This window comes from Erinaceus europaeus, chromosome 8 (genome assembly GCF_950295315.1).
Source record: "Erinaceus europaeus chromosome 8, mEriEur2.1, whole genome shotgun sequence".
In the NCBI taxonomy this organism is placed as follows: domain Eukaryota; kingdom Metazoa; phylum Chordata; class Mammalia; order Eulipotyphla; family Erinaceidae; genus Erinaceus; species Erinaceus europaeus.
In genome coordinates this window covers 5,514,382-5,537,644 of record NC_080169.1, presented here as the reverse complement: position 1 = coordinate 5,537,644, position 23,263 = coordinate 5,514,382, and the positions used below count along the sequence as shown (strand labels likewise).

Sequence of the window (23,263 nt, the reverse complement as noted above, 5' to 3'; positions counted from 1 at the left end):
AACAGCACAATAAAACAACAAGGGCAATAAAAGGGAATAAATAAATAAAATAAATATTAAAAAAAGAAAAGTTAAAAAATATTTCATTTGTTTATTATTGGATAGAAACAGAGAGACATTGAGAGGAGTGGTGTAGAGAGGGAAAGAGACAGACACCTGCAGCCCTGCTCCAGCACTTAGAAAGCTTCCTCCCTCCACTGGGGACTAAGCCCTTGACCCTAGGTCCTTGCTCAGTGTAATGTGTATGCTTAACCAGGTGCATCACCATCGGCCCCCCGTCCGTCCGTCTGTCTGTCTGTCTGTCTGTCTCATAAAAAATAAGTAAACATTTTCTTAAAAAAAAAAAAAAAAACTCTGAAATTCTTACCTCACAGTTCTAAAGTTCAGGATTCAAAACGTCAAGGTGATGATAGGGACTTGATCTCTCTGAATATTAACTTTTGTCCTGTCCTCTCTTATGGGAGTTTGTCGGCAACCATTATCTTTCCTTTTTTTATATGGTTCACTCTAATTCTCCATCTTTACAAACATGTCTTCCCTCTGTGTGTCTGCAGTTATGTCAAAATTTTTCCTTTTATTAGGACACCACGAATTGAACTGGGGTCTTTTAGTGACCTTACTTTAACTTGACTGCCCCTATAAAAACATTATTTCCAAGTAAAATCACAACCTGAAGTGTTTATAAGGACCTTGACGTGCCATCTGGGAAGAAATGAGTTCAACCCAATAGAAGGAACTAATAATAAGTTGGCTCAGTATTAAGCCTGTGCTCTCCCAAAGTGTGTTTGATTGGCGTGCTCCTTCACTCTTAGAGACACAAATAAGGTTCTAAATAGAACACTAGACATCTGTGTTCAATAAAGGAGAGAGAATGATGTTGTTTCCTTTCTTTCTTTAATATTTTTTTATTGGGTGGATTAGTGGTTTCCAGTTAACAGTAAATACAGTTGTTGGTACATGTATAAAATCTCTCAATTTTCTGCACGATACTCTAAACCCCCACCTAGGTCCTCCTCACCATCATGCACTGCCCCCACCCCAAGTCCTTTACTTTGATGCAGTACACTATATGCAGTTCAGATTTTGCTTTGTGTTTTCCCTTCTGTTCTTATTTCTCAAATTCTGTCTAGGAGTGGGATCATCCCATATTCATCCTCTTTCTGGCTTATCTCACTTCACATGATTCCTTCAAGCTCCATCCAAGATGAGGTGAAGAAGGTAAATTCATCAATCTTAATAGCTGAGTAGTATTCCATAATATATATATACATATATATATATATATATATATATATATATATATATATATATATATTACAACTTGCTCAGCCACTCATCTGTTGTTGGACACCTGGGTTGCTTCCAGGTTTTAGCTATTACAAATTATGCTACTCAGAGCATAGGTAGATACAGATCTCTTTGGATGAGTGTGTTTGGCTCCTTAAGATTTAGACCCAGAAAAGGAATTGTAGGGTTATAGGGTAGGTCCATTTCTAACCTTCTGAGAGTTCTCCATACTACTCTCCATGGGGGTTAGATTAATTACATTCCCACCAGCAGTACAGGAGGGTTCTTTTGCCCCACAACCCCTCCAACATTTGTTGTTGCAATCATTTCTGATGTATGACATTCTCACAGGGGTGAAGTGGTATCTCACTGATGTCTTTATTTGCATTTCTCTGACTTGGAGCATTTTTTTCACGTCTGTTGGCCTTTTGGATCTCTTCTTTGGTGAATATTCTGTTCATATCTTTTCCCCATTTTTAGATGGTGTCATTTGGTTTTTTGTTGCTGAGTTTGGTGAGCTCTTTATATATTTTGGTTATGAGCATTTTGTCTGATGTATGGCATGTAAATATCTTCCCTCATTCTTTAAGGGGTCTCTTTGTTTGAGTGGTGGTTTCTTTTACCATGCAGAAGATTTTTAATCTGATGTAGTTCCATTGATTTATTTTCCTTATAGTTGGATTTGTATCATTGAAGATGCCTATAAAATTTAGATGAAAAGAATACTGCCAATATTTTTCTCTTAAGTATTTGATAACTTCTGGTCTGACATACAAGACCTTAATCCATTTGGTGCTTACTTTTGTGTGCGGTCAAATGTAGTGGTTCAGTTTCATTCTTCAGCACATTTCAACCCTATTACCTAACATCATTTGTTGAAGAGACTTTCCTTTCTCTATTTAGCCCTTTTTAAAAAATTAGAATTCCATAGGTGTGGGGATGGTGTTTCCTTTCTTTCCTTCATCTCTAAGTCTGCAGGGCTGACCAGCTGACCTGTAGGACTTCCCAAATCTTTAACTGTGCTACTAGACATAATACAAATGCAAAGAGAAAGATTCAAATGGGCCATTCCTCTGGATCTTACTCACCTTTCAATTATATCTAAAAATTACTGAAGAGATAGCTACAGCTGCATGTTGGTAATGGAACTAATTATAGCTACTTTCCAAAATTATGTCTTTGGTATTTTTCTCACAGGTAATTTAAAGGGACAAAGAAGTGGGATGGGGGGGGGTTCTTTCCCTGAAAGCTCACACTGGGTAATTTAACCACATAAATGGAGAAAGAAAACTACATAAGAAAGCATAAGGAAATGCAGCCAAAATAAAATAAGCTAACATTCTGATTGCTGTGGGATTCAGCAGAGACTCACAATGGGAAGCAGTGGAGAAGACTCCTGAATAGAGGCATCTTTTCTTTACAAAGTGATCACTGAGTCCTATTCTAGGTCTCCCAAATTTGCAGTGAACCCCGTAAGTTGGCAGACATCAACAAACTTCCAGACATTCCTGATCTTGCTAGAATCTAGAGCACCTTGGGGCAAGGTTATTTGAGAGGGCACCAGAGGACACTGCAAAGTAAGCATATCTTCTCAAAATTTCACTATTTACTAATGAACAGTATCGGGGAAATGAACAGAGAATGTAAGATGTTTGGAGACAGATTCTCTTCTAAGTTACGGTTGTTTGGTAAGAGATTTGTTTCTGTAATGACGTATACATAATATAGTGACTACTGATGACTGACCAGCAGCACTGCTATCCATCTCCAGAACTCTGCCACACTTGCCCAACTGAAACTCCTTCCCCATTAACCAGCACTTTCCTGTGTGCCTCCACCACTCTCCTTCCTGTTTCTATGAGCCTCCAAAGGTGAACCTTGCTCCAGCCAAGTCTTACCCATATTATCAAGAAGTTTCTGGAGGCTTCCAGAAGTCAGATAATAGCTTTGTAAAAGAGAATTTGTCGTGAGATAGATTCTCACGATAACTCTGTGACTGATTAAGATAGATTGTTCATGTTTATGTTACAGGTCTTATATCAATGACACAACCCAGGCATTGTTGGCAAAATTATGTATTTGTACATGTGTATTTGTATCCCAAAGTGTTCAAAGTAGGGTGTAAATTTACAAGGCAGGTGTACAATAAACCCTCAAGGGCTCCCAGCTTTCTTTAGGTTGTGTAACTATCGTGATAGCCTTTCACAAGATAAAGAGACCTAGTGACGTTTGAAAAGGCTGCCTGTCTTACTCTTGTTTTTTAATTTTTTTCCCAGTAAATGTACTGTAGTAAATTTCTCTTGACAGGTTATCATGATTATTTTAATGTACATATGATCAACTCTCTGCAAAGAAGTCCAAATTATAAATTGTCCATAAATACCACGACACACTTGGAGACAGCACATTGTAACACTGAAAATTTAATTTGATCTGCTTTCAGAATAGTGATCTTGCCTTCTGAATGGGAGAATGGTACTATATCCTTTAGAGAAAGTCACATCTTGGGGTTCGGTGGCAGTGTGCCCATTTGAGCGCACATGCTACAATATGCAAGGACCTGGGTTCAAGCCCACTTGCAGGGGGGAAGCTTCATGAGCAGAGAAGTAGTGCTATATATAGATCTGCAGCTGTCTCTCTGTCTCTCCCTCTCTATCACCCCTTCCTTTCAACTTCTGTCTATCTCTATGCAATAAATAAATGAAGATGATACCAAAAAAAATTTTTAAAGAGATGCACATCTCTCTTCTTTTGTGCTAGCTTTCAAATTCTATCTCTTTGGAAAGTGTTCAGCATTGATATCATAATAGTTTTTTTTATCCTTTTAAAAATATTTTTATTTTATTTATTTTTTAAAGATTTTTAAAAGATTTATTTATTTATTCCCACTTGTTGCCCTTGTTGTTTTATTGTTGTAGTTATTATTGTTGTTGTTATTGATGTTATCCTTGTTGGATAGGACAGAGAGAAATGGAGAGAGGAGGGGAAGACAGAGGGGGGGAGAGACAGACAGACACCTGAAGACCTGCTTCACTGCCTGTGAAGTGACTCCCCTGCAGGTGGGGAGCTGGGGGCTCCAACTGGGATCCTTATGCCCGTCCTTGCGCTTTGTGCCACATGCGCTTTAAAAATATTTTTATTATCTTTATTTATTTGTTGGATAGAGACAGTCAGAAATCAAGAGGGAAGGGGGAGATAGAGAAGAAGAGAGACAGAGAGATATCTGCAGCACTGTTTCACCACTCACAAAGCTTTCCCCCTGCAGGTGGGGACTAGGGGCTTGAACCAGGGTCCTTGTGCACCGCAACATGTGCGCTCAACCAGGAGCTCCACAACTCCTAGGTTTGATTTTCTCCATGCCATTCAAGAGATAAGACATGGCTTCCACCCTACCCCCCAAGTTAGCCTTAACCTGCCTCTTTTGCTTCTGACAACCACATAAGATATATGTAGCCCTTAACACTTAACTGGTGTTCTCACGTCTTTGTTGCTTACGTCTTGTAGAGTTCAAGTGAAGGTTGACACCTTCATTCCTTCTCTGCCAAGTTCATCCATAGGCTTCTTCATGTAGATTTTCCATTAGCTTTTTCATGTTTGGTTCGTGACCTCATAGAGGATAAACTCCCCTCTCCTAGGCCAAGAAATGCAACCATCATAGCTAGTGATTTGCCAAGGTATTCCAGCAAGTAGCAAAGCTCAAAGTTCACGTATTTGTAAACCATTAATTTCCCACTAAAAAAAATTTTTTTAAAAAATTACATATAGGTCTTCAGAGTCAAAAGCAACAATTCCTTTTAACTGACCACAGTTATCTCAGTGAGCTCTTTCTCTCCAGCAAAGATGATGACTTATTTTGGTCTTCTCCTTCATTTCAGGTAGCTTCTCACTGAAAACTCTAAGGCTATGATTGCTTGTGTGCATGAAGCATTTCATTACAAAAGGTTATTGTATCTTCAAGACTTCCCCAGAAATGTAAAAGACATGGCCACTCAATCCTTGTAGAAATATTTTGCTGTCATTGTCACAGGGGTTTCAACAGTGCAGGCAAATTTGAGATCTTCATGTTGAAAGAAGCTAGGAAGTTGATTTTAGGTATATTCCAAAGAGCGAATGACTTTACTAATATTTGCCTGATCCCAGTAGCTAACTTGCGGCGGGTGGGGGGGTTTGAAAGTATTGTCTGAGAAGATGGTGATGGTGTCAGAGTTGGAAACAGGACTAGCAAGCTGGGTCAGGACAGAGAGTAGCTCCCAAATATGGGTAAAGTATATAAATATCATTAACTGTATACCCCATCCATCTGACCTAGGGCTCATCCCCAAGTATTTTCTATAAGAGCATGGCTGAGACACATGTAGTTTATAAGTAGAAAACATACTAACTCAGCAGTGAATTTGACTGAAATAATTGAAAATGACTCAATTACTTACAGTTCTTTATAACTTTTTTTTTCTTTACTGGGGAGATAAATGCTTCAGAGTTGACAGTAAAATACAGTAGTTGGTACATGTGTAACAGTCCATATCCCCAGCCTGTTGCAATCTTTCCCTAGTGTGGTAGAGCTCTGGAGAGGGGAGACTTCAGGACACATTGATGAGATTGTCAAAAGGGCAGGTTTTTAATCCATTCTTCAATTATCCACATTAGAGACCACATAGGGAAAAAAGTTGAGCTGTGTGCAGATATTGACAAGACCTGATATTTGATGAGATGATAATATCTGGCCTGTAGAATATTTTGAATCACTGTTTTCAAACTTTTTCATCAGTTGGTCAAGAAAACTATAGTTTTGTTTATGCTTTGAAGGTGTCTAGTCTGAGTCCCCATGGAAAGCGAATATCCTTCCCAGTGGCGGACACGCCATCGCCATCTTTGCCTGCACAGCCCCAGCACTTTGGGGGTTGTGCTTCCCCATGGAGCACATTTCATCTTTACGATCAGACTATTGAGTCTTTCTTTTTATTTTCAGTTCAAAACCTTATTTTCCTTCTGCTTCCAGACATTGTTTCTGATCTTGGTCTCAACTACAGCAACACTAGCTAAACAGAGGGGTTCTAGAGTTAAGCTAGAATTCTAGAATTACCACTAGCTAAACAGAGGGGTTCTAGAGTTAAGCTAGAATTCTAGAATTACCACTAGCTAAACAGAGGGGTTCTAGAGTTAAGCTAGAATTCTAGAATTACCACTAGCTAAACAAAGGGGTTCTAGAATTAAGCTAACACAGCTCCATGCTTTCTTTTCCTGCTCCTGGTTGCCACGCTAAAGCTCATTCCACATGGACCTTCCCCTCTGATGGCCTCCACTGGACACATAAACAGTTCCGTTTAGCTACCCATGTTCCCACCTGGCATCTGCCTATATTGGTAACACTTGCCCAAAGCTGCTCTGTCTAAGCAATGGAAACTAGGCTGCAGACTAGCCATGTGAAATTGTGAGCCTATAGTCAACTGCAGTCTTTTCTCCATATGCCCTGCTAAGTGGAGTTCTCCTGGTTTTACATTACAGCTTTCTTTTGAAAGCCTAAAGCAGCACTTTGCATCGTTTCCTCCAATGCCCATGCTGAAAACCATCAAGGTATTTTAGTAATTTTTATTCAATTATAGAAAATATTAGCTATCATCTTTCGCTGATACACTGATCAGTGATCTTCTTTCTGGCTGTTTGCCATTCTAGTGTGAACGCGGACTGTTAAGCAACAGTAAAGTAAAAAGGTCTTTTAATGGCGGGGGAGGGGGTGTGTGTGCAGTCAGTGTTCTCCAATAATCACAATTCCTGGTTCGAAAGGCAACTGTCTTGCTTTGGATAGTCTGTTGAAACAAATAAATTGGCCTCAGAAGATTTAATCTAGGTCATTTGTAGTTAAAGATGTAACATTCTCATTATTATTTCTACTTTGGGACAGTCATCATTGGCGTTAGTGTATCATCTACAGAGTGAATAATCTGACAGTTCTCCATGTGATCTGTCAGCAATATGAGTAATGCTGCTGCTCAGACATGTTAGCTTAACAGCATAAACCTGAGCCTTTGTACCGATCACCCAGTAGTCCCAGGAAAACTTGCACTTGAGAGAATCTTATCCACTTTCTAAGAGGCATAAGGCACCTTGGTGGCAGATGTGATGTCATAGCACATCATAGGTAGAGGTGTCCAATTTTACCCCTAACGTACTTGCAGTTTTGTAAATCAACTTCACCTCAATAGTAAAAAAGAATAATTATGCCATAGCAGCAAAACTGGAAAGTGATTTCTTTTTTATTAGAGCTCATAACGCAAAGCATCAGTTAAAGTTATAAAAAAAAGAGTCCCATAGAAATATGCGTTTAAGATTTTTTTTTTTTGAAGTTTATGTCATATACCCTTCTATTCGTGGATTTTGAGGTTGTTAATGTGTCCCACATTTTGGGTTATTAGTTTTATCTCTGTAGGGATTGCAATAGCTATGATTCTAAGGTGAAAGTTGGCCTGGGTGTAGCATATTATATCAAAGCAAAGGACTCTGAGAAGGAGGGAAAGGAGCAGGCAAAGGGACACTGGGATCCTGCTGTATCTCCTGACTATCAGTCAAGAGAAAATGAGAGCTTGTGCCTATGTGTGGAAGACTACTTAAACCATTAGGCCCACATAAAATACAGTTAAAATGGAAACAAAATGAAATTCTCTGGTCCATGTAAGACTTTAGTAACACCATACAGTTTCAAGCAAACAAGAAGAAGTTAATCAAAACCACAGATGTTTATAGAGAAGATTCATTGGTCTAAATAATGTCACAACTATAAAGAAAACTCTAGTCTGGATTAATTGATCCACTTTGGCCCAGGTGCATGGACTAACAATATTTAAAGGCAAATATGATGGGAAGCAGATGAGCATAAGACTACAAAATGAGGAACTTATGCTTAGGGCTTCAACTTTAAGTTGCTATCTAGCTGTGTACATGAATTTGTCTTTCATGAGTTTCCTCCATTAACTGATAGCATAACATTTGGAGGACCTCTGTTTCAAAATACATGAATTAATTTCTGATGAATCATGATTCTCTTTCATCTTAAGAAAATTAAACATGAGCTAACAAAATGAGTGTTTGGAGGTGAAAATACTTGATAGAGTTAGTTGTGGATGGCATATTAGACTCCCAGAAAAATCAGTGTGTTAGACTCCCAGAAAATCAGTGTGTTATTTTAGGTTCTGCCTTATGTCCTTGTAGCCAGCTGTCATTATAAGGGGAATATGTATGTATATATATTTAGATGGCTTTCAGATATTATAACTCATTTTCTTCTCTTTATGAGATGCTAAGTTATTGCCACCCTTGTAATCACATCAGATCCCAAGCTTTAGATGTGCTATAATTTAATGACATTGATTGTTCATCCACATGTTCATACCTCGTGTGTGGTTTTCAAATCATTTTCACCCTGGTGACAATCTCCCGATGTGGCTTGTGGGAGAAAATGGCCTTTGAAATGGTGCTTTCTCTGTAGTGGTTATGAGATGAAGGCAGCACATGGAGAAGCTCGGAAGATGAGGGCCAGGCTTGAAGCTCAGTTTCATTAATACTGGATGGCAGGAAAGGAGCCAAGTCCCAGATAATGAGGAAGGAATTGCAATTTTTTTAAAAGCTATCTGGTGACAGGGAAAACAAAAATGACATTCAGCTGACGAATGAGAGGAGTTTGACCTAGCCTTTTGACCCTTGACAATCAATCTTACCTGCTACTTCATAAAGAATTATAGCCCTGCCGCTCACATTTGACTCTGGATTTTTACTATTCCCTTTACCTTTTTTTTTTTCTTTTTCTTTTATTTTTGAATGCATGGTCCAAGAAGATAAATGTTTATGCTGTATATAGCAGAGAGGAGGAAATATGGGGTATCAGAGGAGAGAGAGGGAGAAAAAAAAACAGAGAGGAGAAAGCAACAAGACCAACAGCCATAAAATGGTTTATACATGCAATTCAGAATTGTCAGGGATTTTTTTTTTTATGTGACCGGCCAAAATAGCAACTGGAAATAAGAGATGACCCCGTACACCTGGCTTAGATAAGAGCCCTGCAAGAGTGGGGGTGAGGTCTCAGCACGCCTTCCATTCCCCTCACCTTTACCTCTTCCCTCCTCCTAGACTAAAAAAAAAAAAAAAAAAATGAATTTTGATGAATCCATTCCCTATCTACAGGCTCTGACTGTGGTGTGTGCTGTGCAGAGCTTCAGTACCATCATTATAGGAAAGAAAGGGCATTGGGTCCAGGCCACTGAGCTGTTTTCATTCTGTGTTAACGGCACCAAAACAAGCACTGTGCAGTTTGTGCGTGGTCCCCTCAGTGTCCACTGAGGGGGCATAAATCTCAGTGAGGTGAAAAGCACCTCACTGAGAGGAGCCCCCTTCATAAGAATGAGAGATAAAACCCTCCTTGGCATTCAAGGTGCTTTGTTTTGACAGATAATTTGATGCAGGTTGTCTCCAGACACTAAAATGCAAGCTCATGAGTGAGAGAGAGTTTGTAGAGCTGGCCCAATGCAGAAATCTGGCCATGGGGACTTCTTGACTTTATAGACAATGAGGTTCTTTTTTTTCATGACTGTGCTGGAGATTACTGCAAATAGTATCATCAAAGAGGAATGCAATCTGTGAGCATTTAATCCATCCTGAGTCTTTGAGAATGCTGAGCTGATGTCCTCATCCAACCTGAAGTAAGAGAACTTTGGATTGCCCAGTAAGGAACTGGGTGGAGCCTTGAAGCTTCTCTCACAGAAAACAAAAGGTGGGTGGTCCACAGACCCACTCTTCACTCTTCGCTCTTCGCTCTTCGGGGCAGTGCACTTCTGAAGCTGACTTGCACACTCTGGCTGCCTCTGTCTTACTGAAGAAAGAAATCATTCACGCCAATAAAAAAGGACACAGGATGGGTGGGGGCCAGGCAATGGCACACCTGGTTAAGTGCACACATTATACTAAGCAAAGACCAAGGTTCAAGTCCCTGGTCCTCACTTGCAGGAGGAAAGCTTCATGAGTGGTGAAGCAGGGCTGCAGTTGTCTCTTTCTCTCCTCCAGCCTTCTCAATTTCCCTCTGTCTGTACCCAATAATAAATAGATGAATAAATAAGAAGATTAGAAAAAAGAAAAAGAAAAGAAAGGACACAGGTTATTACATGAAATGCCACCAGTTAGGGCCAGGCGGCAACACAGTGGGTTAAGTGCTCATGGCTCAAAGCACAAGGACCGCCACAAGAATCCTGGTTCAAGACCCGGCTCCCCACTTGCAGGGGAGGGGTTGCTTCGCAGGTGGTGAAGCAGGTCTTCAGGTGTCTGTCTTTCTCTCCCTGTCTTCTCCTCCTCTCTAGATTTCCCTCTGTCCTATCCAACAACAACAACAATAGCAATAACAACAAGGGCAACAAAAATGGGGGTGGTATGGCCTCCAGGAGCAGTGGATTTGTAGTGTAGGCATCGAGCCCCAGCAATAACCCTGGAGGCAAAATAAATAAATAAATAAATAAATAAATAAATAAATCAACACTAATAATAGAAATGCCACCAGTCTACAACTTTTGGTGAGATTGCATTGTGGTTCTAGCTCCTCTGCACACCTTTGAGGGCTGTGACTGTACCAGGCACATCACTGGCCCATTCGGCATCCCAGGCACTGCCTCCCCTCCCTTTAGCATAGAGTAGCTACTCTCACAATCACAAGGAAGGCTTTAACAAGCTGTTTCTGAGGCACTTTTGCGTGGCATGTTCGTAAAGCCTCTCCCCTCTCAAAATAGGGCGAACTCATTAATGGAGCAAGTGAGGTCAGCGTTTCTGAAAGTCCTAACAAAATGACAGAATTTATGAAGCCCTGCAGTAGAAAGATGGAGTTCTCCGCAGTCTGTTCATATAATAAGGCCACTGGGGGCCCGTCGCTACTCCTATTGAATTTGTTCTCCTTTCTTCGCTCCTTTATGTTGACCGGCTCTTCCTTGGCCTTCCTTTCTTATCTACACATAACCACGATATTTTGGAGATGAATGGGCGTGTTTCCTCACAAGGCTAGTGGGCCTGATCTCTGGGCTAGTTATGAATTGTGATGACAAGGGAGATGCTGGATCAGCCAAGTTCTTGGGCGAAAGCTCCTGTAAAATCCTAACAGTGGCATCAGAATCAGTAACATCTTAACAGGTTAAAATTCTCAGCAGTAAATAAGAAACTTGTTGCATTTTCTCTCTCTCTCTCTCTTTTTATATATAGTGTCTCTTCCATTTAGGGAATAGTGATATCTCTTTTTTCGTAAGTCTACGAAGTGGTCATGGATTGTTTTGCTTTAAAAGAGGTATTTATTTTTTATTACTTTTTTAGAGAGCAATTTCAAGGGAAGGGGACGGAGAAGGACAGACAGACAGATAGACACCTGCAGCCATGCTTTATCACTTGTAAAGCTTTCCGCCTGCAGGTGGAGAGTGGGTCCTTGGGCACTGTAATGTGTGCACTTAGCCAGGTACAACACCTCCCAACTCTATGTTTGTTTATTTTTTATGTAGCACTGCTGATTTGCACATTCACAATACCATCACTTATGGATCTCTTTGGGACTTTTTTTTTTTTTATTCTTTAGAGAGAAAGAGAAAGGAGGAAGGGAGAGCCGGGGGGGGGGGGGAAATGAGAGGAGAGGGGCCAGGTGGTAGGCATCTGGTTGGGTGTTCTACAGTGTGCAAGGACCCAGGTTCAAGGCACTGGTCCTCACCTGCAGCAAAGAATCTTCACAAGCAATGAACCATGCTGTAGGTGTCTCTCTCCCTATGGCCCCATTCCCTCTCAATCTCTGTCTGTATCTATCCCAAGTAAAATAGTTGCTTAATAAACAAACATTTATTTAAAAAAAATATTTACTCCCTTTTGTTGCCCTTGTTGTTTTATTGTTGTAGTAATTATTGTTGTTGTTACTGATGTCGTTGTAGTTGGATAGGACAGAGAGAAATGGAGAGAGGAGGGGAAGACAGAGAGGGGGAGAGAAAGACAGACACCTGCAGACCTGCTTCACCGCCTGTGAAGCGACTCCCCTGCAGGTGGGGAGCCGGTGGCGCAAACCGGGATCCTTACGCCCGGTTCTTGAGCTTTTCACCGCCTGCCTTTAACTCGCTGCACTACCTACCGCCCAACTCCCCAAACATTTATTTTTTAATAGAGGATAGGTACCACAGCATCCCTCCACAAGTCATGGAGCTCTGTTTCTGGCGCTCTCATGGGGTCCCCGGACTGCTGGCATGGTAAAGGTACGTGTACTACCAGGCGTACTGCCTCTCGGCCTACAGACGTGAATTGTATCCTTGTCATAGATTCATCATGATACACGAAATCAGAGGAGACTTAGTGGTGATGGACAAGGTGGGATAACCAAGAATGGAGCAAAAGAGTGGGCAAATGAAAGAATGGAGCAAAAGAGTGGGCAAATGAAAAGGAGGAAGGGAAAAGTTCAATCGTCTCTGCTATTTAATTGAAGACACAGACAGGCAGACGGCTCAGAGGGAGAGGAGAGCACCTGCCTCTTCTGTGTGAGGCTCTAGGTTCTGTAACAGTAACAACAGGAAGAATTTCACAAACAGTGAACCGGTAGGTGAGGGTAGATAGCATAATGGTTATGCAAAGAGAATTTCATGCCCGAGGCTCTAAAGTCCCAGGTTCAATCCCCCACACCATTATAAACCAGAGCTGATCAGTGGTCTGGAAAAAAGGAAAAAGGAAAACAAACAAACAAACAAAAACTCACAAATGGTGAACCACAAAGTAATGTTTTACCTTCTTTCTCTTTCTCCCACTCTTACTCATCCACTCACTCACTCTAAAAATGGAACAAAGTCGGGTCATGTGTGTGACTTGGCGGTAATACACATACTCAAGACCTTGGGTTTGGTCTCAGCTACCACATCAAAAAGAGTAGTTTGCGACCAGGGAGCTGGCTCGGGAAACAGAGCACATGATTTACATGTGTGAGGCTGTAGGCTCAACCTCAGGTTCCACATATGAACAGAGGCGTTCACTGGTGTCTCTCTGTGTGTCTCACGCTTACTGTAGCCCTTCCACTCTCTGAGACTCCCCCCACCCCTTGGTTACCTTAGTCCTGTAGGCAGAATCCAGGGATTTGTTGTGGTTTGATCTGCTCTCTTTCTGTGTTTCTGAGTATCCTACATGTGAGTCGAATCACTGGACATTTATTTATCTCCTTCTGACTTATTTCATGTAGTATAGCAACATTCACTCTTATCCAGGCTGTCATGTAACCTTGTCATTTTAATTGTGATAATGATGATTAATAAGTTCATTTTTCTATAAAAGAATCATATGTCTTCTCAGAAATCCACCACCATGATGGAGATAAATGTCTCAGTTTTTACTCTAACTCAATATTATTTGCCACTCAGAAATTTAAAAGTAGGTTTATCTGGCCAAATTATTAACAAGATACTATATATATATATGTGTGTGTGTGTGTGTATATATATATATATATATATATATATATATATATTCCTACTAATAGTGTTTTACAATTCATTGGAGGGGGATAAAAAGTGCTATCTCAAGTGAGAAAAATAAAACAGCTCACCTCTGCTATTCTCTGTATTTACCCAAGTCCTATGAAATAGTGTTACAAGTCTGCCTAACTCCAGATTAAAGCTTATGTCAATTTGAATAAAAGAACAAATGTCCACTCTATAAGCACAGGTCACAGTTAAATCAATAAAAAAATAAAAACAAAAATCATGACAAATCTGAAATAAAATAAATCTTACTCTTGAATTTTATACACTCAAAGTGTTAATTGTTTGACTAGGTGTTATACCATTGGAATCCACCAAACATCCCGATCATTACAAAGTCCAGGAACGTCACTGGCTGATCTTGGCTAAACCAGATTGTCAAGAGACTATAGGCGCTACAGTCTGCTATAGAGAGATGATTGATATTTATCCAACCTGATCAGCATGTGACAGTGGTGTCACTTCACTTCTCCCACTGGAGGTTATATTCAGTATTTGACACCTGGAAATAACTTTGGTAGGATTCCTGCTAGACTGAGCCCAGAATGTCAGAAATTGTCAAAAAAAAAAAAAAAAACAGGCCTGGGGCTTGCATCAGCTCTTCAGTGGAATCAGGACTGGCTTCAGAGAGAACCTACAGTCCTCTGATTGATTCAGAGGCTCAAATAGCACTGCGTTAATTCTGAGAAAGGACTGTGAATACGTCTGACATGTGCCTCATTATACTGATTATTGTGTACTCAGGCAATACACTTAGATACTTGTAGTCCTTTGTAATATTACTTAAAGAAAAGAAAAGATTACTTAAAGAGATCCCCCACCCTACCCCAAAAATATATATTTAGTCTGAATTTTCTTTTGCACAGTCACCAGATTCCTGTATTAAAAACCAGAACTGTATGTATGATTGAGTTCTTTAAACAACACATGAAAATCATTCCTACTAGTTTTCCTGTAACTAATGTGGAATGACAAGAAAAAGTTGGATACAGGAAGAAAAGTGGCAGTACAAGCCTAATATGGAGATCAAACAGTCCTGTATGTATATGTGTGTGTGTGTATATGTGTGGTGTGTGTGTGTGTGTGTGTGTGTGTGTGTGTGTGTGTGTGTGTGTATTTTGCCTCCAGGGTTATCTCTGGGGCTTGGTGCCTGCACTATGAATCCACGGCTCCTGGAGGCCATTTTCCCCACTTTGTTGCCCTTGTTGTTGTTGTTGTTATTGTTGTCATTACTGTTTGTTGGATAGAACAGAAAGAAATGGAGAGAGAAGGGGAAGACAGAGAGGGGGAGAGAAGATAGACACCTGAAGACCTGCTTCACCACCTGTGAAGTGAGCCCCCTGCAGGTGTGGAGCTGGGAGTTTGAACCAGGATTCTTGAGCTGGTCTTTGCACTTCTTGCCATGTGCACTTAACCTGCTGTGCTACCGCCCGCCCCCCAGTCCTGTATCTTGATAATAATCCTAAACTAAATACCAAATCATCTCAATTGTAAGTGGGAACTATGAAATAAAGAAACATATTTTGACTGGGTGAAATCTAAATCATCTGTGGTCTATCACACAATACCCACGGACAGTAATGGAGATGTTGAAATGAGTTGAACACTCAGTACTTCATGATGGAGGAATATGACAATTTGGTGGAGGAGGTAGGATGCTAACTCCTGTAGTGAGAAGATAAGCAACTGTACACATTAAACAAGTCTTACAAATCAGTTTCCTTCAGTAAAGCAATTTTAAGAATCATTAAAATAGTCCAGAGCCAGATTAATTGTTGTATCTTGATAAGTGTCGGGAAGAGCATATTACTTAAAATGATATCCACAATCTTTATGTCAAATGTCCTAAAATCTATTCCTTAAAAATCTTCCTATCTATTATTAAGCAATAAACTTTCAAACACAACTTGGGATTATTACCCCAAGTTAAATTTCATGCCAACATCTATGTACTACTTATTATTAGACTTCAGCTGATGATATAAAGAATATCCGGCTCCCTGACTCCAGAGACTTACATTTCTCTGTTAACCTTTCACATTTCAGTGGAAATTAACTAGGGGTGATCAGCGCTGTCACCAATCCTTCAAACCTTAAGATAAATTAATATATAAATCTTCTATTTTAGCTTAATGAGACCAAAGTTTTATCATACATATAGATAAGCTGAAACTTTAGAATATTTGACTTGTAATTTTCTATTCATTAATGTCAGACTGGAATATAGTATTACCATATAAATTCCCTATGAAATTTCTATGGATTTTTTCTGCCAATATCACATTTTTTATTGGTGATTTAATAATGATTAACAAGATTGTAAGATAAGAGGGGTAAAATTCCATATAATTCTCACCACCAGAGTTTCTGTATCTCATTCCATCCATTGGAAGTTTCCCTATTCTTTATCCTTCTGGGTGTATGGACTCAGGATCATTATGGGGTGCAGAAGGTAGAAGGTCTGGCTTCTATAATTGTTTCTGTGCTGAGCCTGGTCATTAGCAGGTAGATTCATACTCCCAGCCTGTTTCTGTCTTTCTCTAGTGGGGTAGGGTTCTGGGGAGGTGAGGTTCCCGGACTCACTGGTGAGGTTGTATGCCCAGGGAAGTCAAGATAGCCTCATGGTAGCATCTGCAACTTGGTGGCTGAAAAGTGATGATATAAAGCAGGACAAATTGTTTAATAAATAGTAACCTAGAGAGTTAGGTGGTAGCACAGCTGGTTAAGCGCACGTGGCGCAAAGCGCAAGAACTGGCATAAGGATCCTGGTTTGCACCCCCAGCTCCCCACTGCAGGGGAGTCACTTCACAGGCGGTGAAGCAGGTCTGCAGGTGTCTTTCTCTCCCTCTCTCTGTCTTCCCCTCTTCTTTCCATTTCTCTCTGTCCTATCTAACAACGGTGACAACAACAATGAAAAAAAAAAAGGGCAACAAAAGGGAAAATAAATAAATAAATAAATAAATAGTAACCTAAAGATAAAAATACAGCAGATGGAACTAAGGATCTTCATGTTGGAAGAAGCTAGGGAGCTGGGCGGTAGCGCAGCAGATAAGGGCACATGGTGCAAAGTGCAAGGGCCAGCATAAGGAAGAAGCTAAAAAGTGTAGTATGTTCTGTTGTTAAAATTCGGAGGCTCCAGCTGGCCGGGCTTGCTTCACGGGCGGGTAACAGAGACGACCAGAGACATACGGCTGGGCAGGGAAGCTGTATTTCTTTATTCAGGAACAACGATTCATAAACTAAACCAAACTAATCACCAAACAGAACTCTGCTGCCTCTTTCCCGCTGCGGTGCAAGCACTCTCTCTTACTCTGTACTCAGGAACCCTCTCCAACTCTCCGACTCCCGAACTCTTGAACTCTGGAACCCTGGAACTCTGGTGGGGTTCCTAGGGGCGGGGCCAAGTGGGCCCATGAAATTAGCAGGACTGATCCAATTCTCTTGGCAGGGGAGATCTAGAACAACCCAATGTAAAGCATACAACAATGTTCCAAGGGGCACATGGACTTAGTAATTTTTTCTTGAGCCCACTAACTAACATACAGGTGAGCTAAAAGTATTGTCTGGGAAGATGGTGTCAGAGTTGAGAACAGAACTAGAAAGTTGGATCAGAGCAGAGAGTGTGAAGTTATTTGCTGTTCATTAATTATAAGAACTTTTATAAATAATAAAATTAATAAATAAAGACATAAGAGTCTTTAGCACTCACATGTTCCAAAATCCTAAGATAACACAACAATATATAAAACCTCAGGAATTTTTTTTTTTACTCTAAAATAAGTTGGATAACCTAAGTTTGTTTATGCCTGGGAAATAAATGACTCAAATTACAGAGAAATTAAGAAAAAATAATGATTAAAGTATCCAGTCAAAATCTTGTTTAAATTTTATTATTGAATAGTTGTATATAATTATTATAGTAGAGGCTTTTGCAAATACACACATTCACATACACACGTTTTCTTTTTAAAACTTATTTTGTTGAGGGCTTAATGGTCTATAGTACAGTTGTTGACACATAAGTATAATTTCTCAACTCCCTGTGATAGGTGTCAGCAAAACACTCTCCCTCCCAGCTTAGGTCCATTTACACCGTGCACCAGGGCCCCACTGCCCTCTCTAATGCCTCCATCCTTTTTCTTCCCCAAAGTCTTTTTTCTTTTGAAGCAATACTTCACACTGAATCCAAGTTCCACTTTGTAGATTCTCTTTCTGTTTTTTTTTTTTTTTCCTCCAGGGTTATTGCTGGGTTCAGTGCCTGCACCATGAATCCACCGCTCCTGGAGGCCATTTTTTTCCCCTTTTGCTGTCCTTGTTGTTGTAGCCTCGTTGTGGTTATTATTATTGCCATCGTTGATGTCGTTTGTTGTTGGATAGGACACAGAGAAATGTAGAGAGGAGGAGACAGACGGGGAGAGAAAGATAGACACCTGCAGACCTGCTTCACCGCTTGTGAAGCGACTCCCCTGTAGGTGGGGAGCCGGGGGCTCCAACCGGGATCCTTACACCAGTCCCTGCGATTTGCGCCACATGCGCTTAATCCACTGCGCCACTGCCCGACCCCCTCTTTCTGTTTGTTTGTTTTTAAGTTCCACATAAAAATGAGATCATCCAGTATTAGCCCTTCTCTTTTTAGCTTAACTCAATTAACATGATTCCTTCAAGTTCCGTCCAAAATGAGGCAAAACATTTGACTTCACCACTTTTAACAGGTAAAGATTTCCTCCAAACTGAAAATAAAAGAAGATATACAGATCCAAGAAGCTCTAATACTACCAAACAAAACAGATACAAACCTAAGCCCACACAGTCACATGATGATTGAAATACAGAGATGATTTTAAAAGGAGCAAGAGGGAAAGCAAAGTGTCACCTAGAAATGAGCCCTTATAATACTCCCAGATGATTTCCCAACAGAAACTCTGAAGACCAGAAAAAACTAACAGGCTGTATTCAAAAAAATTAGTGGAAAAGACCTCTCCTCAAGAAGGATAGATTATACCACTCAAATTTGAAGAAGTAATGAGGTCATGAAGAGCTTTCCAGACAAATAATAGCTAAAGGAATTTGCTACCACTCAGCTAGCCATCCAAGAAAAGCTGTACATATATAAAAGTAAAATATTGAATGATCTCACTCATAAGGGATAAATAAAGAAATAAAGCAAGAAGAAAATAAGCAGTCGAATGAAGACAGCTTTTGGGAAAGGATTGCAAAGCTAGTTGAGCGTGTGCAGGGGAGTATGACTGGTAGGGTGAAGAGTCCAGCAGGCATTGGTGTGGGCATATAGCTATTTTAGTGGCAGGTCTGGTGTTGTAACATACTTTGAAGAGCTGTGGAATTGTATTCCGAATGAATTTATACTTCTGTAAACCAAGTTTCTGTCAAAAACAGATCTATCTTTTAAAATGTTGCCTTGATTCTCATCATAAAAATTGGGTTAAGATTATTATCTGAGTTTCCTAGAACCAGGATATAAGCAAACTAGAAGTCCCTATTTTTATATGATCATAACCAGATTTGGTTTGATTATTTACGACATACGTTTGTCCCTCTTGATGCCTTTCAGAGTAAAATTATTTATCATGCCAGATATTGCTAAAAAACAACTACAACACTGAGCAGCTCCTTTTTGAAATGTTACTGATATGGTAGGCTGCGATTCAGATAAGCAAATTAAAATACCCCTCACCTGTTTTTGATATCTCACCTGTCAGACACTTGCAATTCTGTTTTTCATTTCTTACTTCACATATCATTTTCATTTTCTAATAAATAAATTATCCTATATACTAACCATAGGATCTTCCCATATGTATTTTTTATCCCCTACAGATCTATTAAGGGAAGCCAGGCAGTGGCACACCTGGTTAAGTGCACACATTATACTGAGCAAGGATCCAGGTTCAAGCCCCTGGTCCCTACCTGCAGAGGAAAAGCTTCACGAGTGGTGAATCAGGTCTGCAGGTGTCTCTCTCTCTCCCTCTTTCCTTCTCTGTCACCCCTTCCCTATCGACCTCTCTGTCTCTATTTAATAAAAAAATGAAAATATATATTTTTTAATCTGTTAAAGTGCACTTAGGAAGGATTCCCAAATAATTAACAAGGCACATTCCCTGAGTGATACCCTCAACATTGATACATCTGACAGACACTAAAAAATAAAATACAAACAGAAGTGTGTTCATTTCACATCAAACTGTGAAAGAAACCTTGTCCTGCAAAAAAAAAAAAAAAAAGCTACTAATAAATAGGTAATAAGGGACTGGAATAGTTTCAAAGGTGGTATAAGTTTCATTTATAATTGAAGTCGTAAATCTAAAAACTGATAGAGATACCAGGTCAAAGCAATATTTGCTTAAAACCTAAATATATTAAAACCAAAAATTATCCTCTTCCCTGACACCTGGGCTGCTTTGGCACATGAGTCCTTTTTCGACTTCTAAGTGGACTTTACTGATGTGAGGTTCCCTGAGACAGAAAAGTAGTGGGGGAATTCTCAGCCAGGGAGTAAGTGGTGAACCAGAACCTGATTCACTTAGCACAGCTGTGCTTGCCAAGGCACTTTCCTTCAGGTCCTGCTTTTTAGTTCCTAATCAGCCACCGTTCTTTTCTCCTTCAGGGCCTCATGCAAAAACCCTTCACAGCATCCTCCCTATATTTTCAACCTTCCCAGAGTGATCTCCCAGCCAACGCACTTCTTTCCCTCCCAAGGCAAGCTAAAGGGGAGGGGGGGATGCATAATATGGTACATTTTCCAAAACTTATCACTACCAGTCATGAGTGAAAACCTCAAACCTAAGTACAGAGAAGTGTGTCCTTTACAAAAAGATCTTCCTGAACATATGAAAAAAAAAAAATGCTCCAAGTCGTTGATTATCAGAGAAATGCAAATAAAGACAACAGTGAGATACCACTTCACTCCTTTGAGAACGTCACACATCAGAAAAAGTAACAGCAGCAAATGCTGGAGAGACTGTGGGGACAAAGAAACCCTCCTGCACTGCTGGTGGGAATGTCAATTGGCCGAACCCCTGTGAAGAGCAGTCTGGAGAACTCCCAGATGGCTAGAAGTGGACCTATGCTATGACCCTGCAATTTCTCTCCTGGGGATATATCCTAAGGAACCAAACACACTGTGTGTGTATACCAAAAAGATCTGTGTACACCTGTGTTCATAGCAGCATAATTTGTAATAGCCAAAACCTGGAAGCAACCCAGGTGTCCAATAACAGATGAGTAGCTGAGTAAGTTGTGGTCTATATACACGATGGAATACTACTCAGCTATTAAAAATGGTGACTTCACCTTCTTTGTTCCATCCTGGATGGAGCTTGAAGGAGTCATGTTAAGGGAGATAAGTCAGAAATAAAAGGATGAATATGGGATCATCTCAGTCATAGAAGTTGAAAAACAAGATCAGAAAGGAAAGCATAAAGCAGAAGTTGGACTGGAGTTGGTGTACTGCACCAAAGTAAAAGACTCTGGGCTGTCGGGGTGGGTTCAGGTCCTGGAATATGATGGCAGAGAAGGACCTAGTGGGAGCTATATTGTTATGTTGAAATGTTATATATGTACAAACTATTGTATTTTACTGTCAACTATAAACCTTTAATCCCCCAATAAAGAAATACTTAAAAAAAAGGAAAAAATCTTCCACTGACTAAGTAAGTCATTAAAATAACGAAAATTTATTCACTTATGGTGCTAGAGGCTAGAAGTTGGGAGATCAAGTTGTCGTCCAATGGTTAGGATTTATTGTACCATACTTGACCTTTCACAGTGATTTAAGTCACTTAAAGCTACCTACAAATAATTATAGCTTAGATACTGACCGGACCAGCTGATTCTGATCTACCTTATCTGAGATTGTAGGTAACATAGTATTTAGGAGGAAAAATGTTATTTTTTTTAGAAATATTTTAACAATTCAAGCCTACTGTTAGAATTTCATCAGTTTTCAAATTTGTAACATTAAGTACTTAGTCTAAAAGAATATATACTCAGAACTGAAATTTTGGCATTTAAATAACTTAAAAAATTCAATCTATTTTCCCTCTATCTTACTAAATAAATAGTGATTTATAAGATTCTAAGTTAATAGGAGTATAGCTTAGCATCATTCTCACCACCAAAGGTCTGTGTCCCTACCCCAACCCCCTGAAAATCTACCCTGCCCCTAGAGTCTTTGACTTTGGTGCAGTACTTCAAACCCAGTTCAAGTTTTGCTTTGTGTTTCACTTTCTGTTCTTTTTCAACTTTTGTCTATGAGTGGAATCATCCCATATTCATCCTTCATTTTCAGGCATATCTCACTTAACATGATTCTTTTAATCCCCATCCAAGATTGGTGAAGAAGGTGAATTCACCATTTTTAGTAACTGAGTAAATATTCCGTTGTGTATATATAGACCACGACTTTCTCAGCCAGCTGTCTGTTGTTGGACAATATCAGTCTCCTCTTGTGTTCTCACTTCATCTCTCCCACACTTTGTCCAAATATCCTCTTTTATAAGGACCTAATGGTATAGGATTTGTGCATATTCTAACAACCTCAAACAGTGCTTCTTTCAAAGAAACTACCTCCCGCATATAGTCATTTGCTAAAGAATGAGGGGTTAGGACTTCACCAAATAAGTGGGGAGCAGGAACCACTGAATAACAGCCTTCTTACTGGAAAGCTCACCATTCAATTGTGCTGAAAGTCATTTTCTTATAATGTGGTTTTTGCTTCATTTTTTAAAGGGAAATTGTAATCCACTTGAATTTTGGAAAAATGCAGCAGGTGGATTTTTACATTGCAGTCCTATAGCATATAAAAAAGAGGATCTGCAAGTCTAAATGTATTTTGGGTATTAGTAGTTTTGGGTAGGGGAGCAGGCCTTGGAATACATAGTACCAAGCACAAGGACCTGCTCAAGATTCCAGGTTCGAGTCCCTGCTCCCCTCCTGTAGGGGAAGCTTCACAAGCAGTGAAGCAGGTCAGTATGTGTCTGTCTTTCTCTCCTTCTCTCTATATTCTCCTCCCTCTCTCAATTTCTCTCTGTCCTATCAAATGAAAAGTTAAAAAAAAAAGTTTGGGGACTCATTTTCTTGGACTTCCTATAAATTAGAATTGAGACTTTTTTTATTTTTTAATATTTATTTATTTATTCCCTTTTGTTGCCCTTGTTGTTTTTCTATTGTTGTAGTTATTATTGTTGTTGTTCTTGATGTCCTTGTTGTTGGATAGGACAGAGAGAAATGGAGAGAGATGGGGAAGACAGAGAGGGGGAGAGAAAGATAGACATCTGCAGACATACTTCACCGCCTGTGAAGCAACTCCCCTGCAGGTGGGGAGCCGGGGGCTCAAACCAGGATCCTCACGCCAGTCCTTGCGCTTTGCACCACGTGCTCTTAACCTGCTGTGCTACCGCCCGACTCCCAAATTGAGACATTTTTTTAAAACTTTCAGCATTGTT

General features: G+C 40.0%; 1 protein-coding gene and 1 long non-coding RNA gene across 4 annotated transcripts in view; one reads left to right on the top strand and one right to left on the bottom strand.

Annotated features, from left to right (window-relative positions):
- POU6F2 (POU class 6 homeobox 2) overlaps positions 1-23,263 on the top strand; it is a 591,094-nt gene that overhangs the window by 380,380 nt on the left and 187,451 nt on the right. The gene's annotated exons all lie outside the window — the stretch shown is intronic.
- The window catches only part of LOC132539851 (uncharacterized), a 57,366-nt gene that overhangs the window by 30,066 nt on the left and 4,037 nt on the right, over positions 1-23,263 (bottom strand). Inside the window, exons 2-4 of one of the 3 annotated variants that reach the window (XR_009551120.1) lie at positions 16,159-16,447; positions 8,675-8,912; positions 5,766-6,012 (exon numbers count right to left, since the gene is read on the bottom strand). This is a non-coding gene — a long non-coding RNA (uncharacterized LOC132539851). Of the gene's footprint in view, positions 1-5,765; positions 6,013-7,826; positions 8,913-16,158; positions 16,448-23,263 lie in introns of those variants that run through there. The other 2 variants (XR_009551119.1, XR_009551121.1) reach the window with 2 other exon arrangements.